This window comes from Rhinopithecus roxellana, chromosome 3 (genome assembly GCF_007565055.1).
Source record: "Rhinopithecus roxellana isolate Shanxi Qingling chromosome 3, ASM756505v1, whole genome shotgun sequence".
Classification (NCBI taxonomy): domain Eukaryota; kingdom Metazoa; phylum Chordata; class Mammalia; order Primates; family Cercopithecidae; genus Rhinopithecus; species Rhinopithecus roxellana.
The window spans coordinates 62,171,516-62,176,328 of NC_044551.1; the positions used below are offsets into that span (position 1 = coordinate 62,171,516).

The window sequence follows — 4,813 nt, forward strand, 5'->3', positions numbered from 1 at the left end:
TACAAGTGGGGAAAGTCTAAATGGTATGTCCTAGGGCACTGTGTTAGTTGCAGTTTTCCCCAGGACTCAGGTCCGTACATGAGAGGGGGATTGTCACTAATGCACCAGCCTCAAGTTTTCCTTTCTGATCTTACCTAAAGGAAACCTCTAACTGTTCACACAACCATCATATAGTAAACTAGCAGTTATGATCACAGACTTTGGAGTCAGGCACAGCTTGATCTAAAACCTAGCTCTTTCTCTGACTAAACAACCTCTAGCAAGCTAGCCTACCTCTGTTAGACTCAATTTCTCATCTATAAAGTGGGGAATAATAACATCTACTTCACAGAAGTGTGGTGAGGAAAAAGACAGTTAATGTGTACACAAAGGGCTTATGACATAGTCCTTGCCCTGTGTAGTTACATGCTCAACAAATGATTGCTAATAAAAAGAAACAAGCTATGATTAAAAGCTACCAATTATCACGATGATTCTTAAACCTCTGAAATTCCCTCTCACAATCAGAGAGAATTCTTTTTTGCCTTTATCATTTTCCTTACCTGAACTTTCCCACCTCTCCATCTTAGCACAAGTGGGAAGCCAGTGCCTAGACATGCTCATAACCTCCAGGTTGCTTTAGCAAGAACTTCAATAACACGGCAAAATGCAATGACCTCATCATCCCAATGTTGCAGAAGTAAAAATCAATGCTACTTAAAAAGCCTGACAATCAATCAAAGTCTAGCCAGATATCCGTGGAAGTCAAACAGACCATATAAAACTCGGATTCACCTAGGGATCTCATTAAAGCTGGGAGTTTTCACTTGGCTTTTTTTTTTTTTTTTCTTTTCAAATATGGAGTCCCGGTGAGATCAGGGCTACAGTTCTCCCCAGCAGCTGGCTCAGGAGCACTTTTATTGGCTGGATGCCCTCACTGGAATTACCAGTGCAAACGGTCATTCATACGTCAATGTCATCCCACCCTCCCATGGCGACACAGACCTTCTCCTACTGAAACCACATGCTGCTTTAGTCCAAAATGAGCTCTTGAAAAAGTAATAAACACACTTTTTATTTTATTTTATTTTATTTTGTTTTGTTTTATGACAGAGTCTTGCTCTGTCACCAGGCTGGAGTGCAGTGGTGTGATCTCAGCTCACTGCAACCTCCGTCTCCTGGGTTCAAGTGATTCTCCTGCCTCAGCCTCCCAAGTATCTGGGATTACAGGCATATGCCACCACACCCAGCTAATTTTTGTATTTTTAGTAGAGATGGGATTTTGCCATGTTGGCCAGGATGGTCGTGATCTCTTGACCTCGTGATCCGCCCACCTCAACCTCCCAAAGTGCTGGGATTAATCCTTACCTGTTCCTCCTTTGCAGGGCAGATAGAACATGATAACTGGAGATGCATGAAATGTGATTAACATCTCTGTGTAATCAGGACTTGGAACACACTTAATTTCTTTTTAATAGTGAAAATTTTATTGGAGATCATTGAAGCTAAGACTGATAAACACTTGCCCTGGGTGGATTACAGCCATCTTTTTTTTTTTTTTTTTTTTTATTATACTTTAAGTTCTTGGATATATGTGCAGAACGTGCAGGTTCATTACACAGATATACATGTGCCATGGTGGTTTGCTGCACCCATCACCCCGTCATCTACATTAGGTATTTCTCCTAATGCTATCCCTCCCCTAACAACCCCACTCCCCAACAGGCCCCAGTGTGTGATGTTCCCTTCCCAGCGTCCATGCAACACACTTAATTTCTATTGCATAGTACTATGGGGGTTACAGAAAGTATAATTTTCAGATAATGCATTTATATTCTATGGACTTCTTTCTAAAACCTTATAATTCATATATGAATATAAGACAAATCCCCTCCCCAAGCTCAGGTCATTTTAAGAGATAACACCTACTATGGACCACATATTCTTCAAGGCACTAGAGATACAAAGATGGATAAAGCATGAGCCTGCCCTTCTTCAGATTCTATGAGACCAGCAGGCACAGATCCCCCTAACTCCAGACCCAGTACCCAAAAAAGACCAACAGGATTAAATATACACCATTGAGTTAACGGGACACACCACTGAGTTAAAACTTTTTTTTTACTCTAGCAGAAAAGAAAATGACTAAACTCTGGATTATCCACTCCAGAACGATCAACTTAGAGTGGAAACTTACACTACCATGAAAAAAAAATGGTTGAACCAGAATAAGAAGGCCCAACGTTCCCAACAGCATTGGCAACCAATTCATTTAGAAACCCAGTAAAAGTCAACTCAGAAGCCCACTTCTTAGCCAACTTCATGTTCCATGCATACATGGAGGTGAAGGGAACGAGTTTATATATTACAAATTATGTCTTTCAGCTGGGCACAATGGCTCACGCCTGTAATCCCAGCACTTTGGCAGGCAGAGGCGGATGGATCACTTGAGGTCAGGAGTTTAAGAGCAGCCTGGCCAACATGCTGAAACCCAGTCTCTATTAAAAATACAAAAATTGGCCAGGCATAGTGGTGGGTGCCTGTGATCCCAGCTACTTGGGAGGCTGAGGCAGGAGAATCGCTAGAATCCAGGAGGCAGAGATTGCAGTGAGCCGGGATCATACCACTGTACTCCAATCTTGGTGACAGAGTGAGATTCCATCTGAAAAAAACAAATTATGTCTCTTCAGTCCCTCAGGAACACACTCTCATTTCTTTAATTCGCCTCCCTATTTATAAGTATAATATTAATACCTCCCTCCTCAGGTTGTTGTGAGGGTTAAATGAAGCAATATTTGTTTTTTTTGTTTTTTTTTTTTTTTTCAGTCTAAAAAAGCACCTGGCTTATACTAGGGACTCACTGAATAATAGCTAATAGAAAATTCAGTACCAGGATCCCCAAAAACAGTGTGACCACAGACACCATGCCCCCGGCTAGCTTCTGGTTTTTCTTACTTTGAAGCAGGAGAAGCAGACTTCTTTCTGGCCGCACCAGCTAGAAAGATCTAAGCTGAGCTACTAGTACAAGAATATCATGGGGCAATGATTCAACCTTGACAAAAGATCTAGAAACATATCCAACAGAAAACACAAAGATGACAGGCATATCAATAATCTCAACAACTGTAAACAGGTTACATTCCCTTATTAAAAGAACTTTCAAATTCATTTTTTAAGGCAAGCTCCAGCTATATGCTATTTACAAGAGATGTGTGTAACACAAAATAATGCTGAAAGGTTGAAAACATGCACATGCCCAAAGAGAGACCAAGTGCTATGGTCTGAATGTTTGTGTCCCCCCAAAATTCATATGTTAAAATCATGACCCCCCAAGGTGATGGTATTAGGAGGTGAGGGCCTTTCAGAGTTGATTAGAGCATAAGAGTGAAACCCTCATGAATGGGGTTAGGGCTCTTATAAAAGCAAGCCAAGGGAGACCCCTTTCCACCTCTACCATGTGAGGACACAGTGAGAAAGCATTGTCTATGAACCAAGAAGCAGACCATCTACAGACACTGAATCTGCCAGCACCTTGATCTTGGAATTCCCAGACTTCAGATAATGTGAGAAATAAATTTCTGCTGTTTATAAGCCACCTAGTTTATGGCATTTTGTTGTAGCAGCCTGAAGGGACTAAGACAGCAGGCAAATATAGACAAAAAGAAAACAATATAGCAATATTAATATCACCTCAAATAGAATTCAAGGCAAAAAGCTCTATATGGGACAAAGAAAATTGTTTTATATTAATAAACAGTAGATTCATCAGAATATATAGCAACCATGAACATTTTCACTCTGAATATCATGGCAGCAGATACATAGAGAGTAACTATAGCACGTCAAGCACAATTCCAAGGTCATTGCATATAGCAACTCACAATCCTCCCAAGAACCCAGTAAAGTAGATGATGTGATTTTACAGTTAAGGAAATGTGTCCAAGGTCTGTCAACTCATGAGAGTGGAGCTGATATTCAAACCAGGCAGCCTGGTGTTAGCATCAATGCTCTTAATTTTTTTACTATATTCTCTCCAAAAAGTAAAAAGAAGTGTTAGAAATTTTTTTTTTAAAAATTGGCCAGGTGTGGTGGCTCACACCTATAATACCAGCACTTTGGGAGGCCAAGGCAGGAGGATTGCTGGAGCCCAGGAGTTCAAGACCAGCCTGCGCAACACAGTGAGATCCTGTCTTTTTTAAAAGGAAAAAGAAATTTTTTAAAAAAATTGTCGAACCCATAGGTATAGTGGAAAAAGTTAGAAAACTATTCCCAAAACTTGTTGTGTCAAGATGACAAAAATAAATATATAAAAGATGTTAATAATACATATTATAAGCTTGAATTCACAGCAAATTATGATCTCTCTAAAAATGAGACACATTCTTTCTAAATGTTTATGAAACATTCATTTAAAATTTTAAATACAGAAAGAGAGGCCGGACATGGTGACTCACGCCCATAATCCCAGCAGTTTGGGAAGCCGAGGCGGGCAGATCACGAGGTCAGGAGATCGAGACCATCCTGGCTAACATGGTGAAACCCTATCTCTACTAAAAATACAAAAAAATTAGCCAGGCAGGCTGAGGCAGGAGAATGGCGTGAACTCGGGAGGCGGAGCTTGCAGTGAGCTAAGATCACGCCACTGCACTACAGCCTGGGCGACAGAGAGAGACTCCATCTCAAAAAAAGTAAGAATAACACATAAAGAGAAATCACTTACTAGGCCACAGAAAAATGTCTCTGTAAGTTTCTGAAGGTAGAGTTCTTATAGGTTTCATTTACTGATTAAAATGGAATTAAATTCAAAACGTCATTGTTCTAAATAAGTCTGTGT

The 4,813-nt window shown here is 40.3% G+C and overlaps 1 non-coding gene across 1 annotated transcript; it reads left to right on the forward strand.

Annotated features, from left to right (window-relative positions):
* The first annotated feature begins 1,321 nt into the window (after window positions 1–1,321).
* LOC115896677 lies at window positions 1,322–1,455 on the forward strand. The gene has a single exon (XR_004056582.1). It is a non-coding gene; the product is annotated as a U8 small nucleolar RNA (small nucleolar RNA).
* The last annotated feature ends 3,358 nt before the right edge of the window (window positions 1,456–4,813 follow it).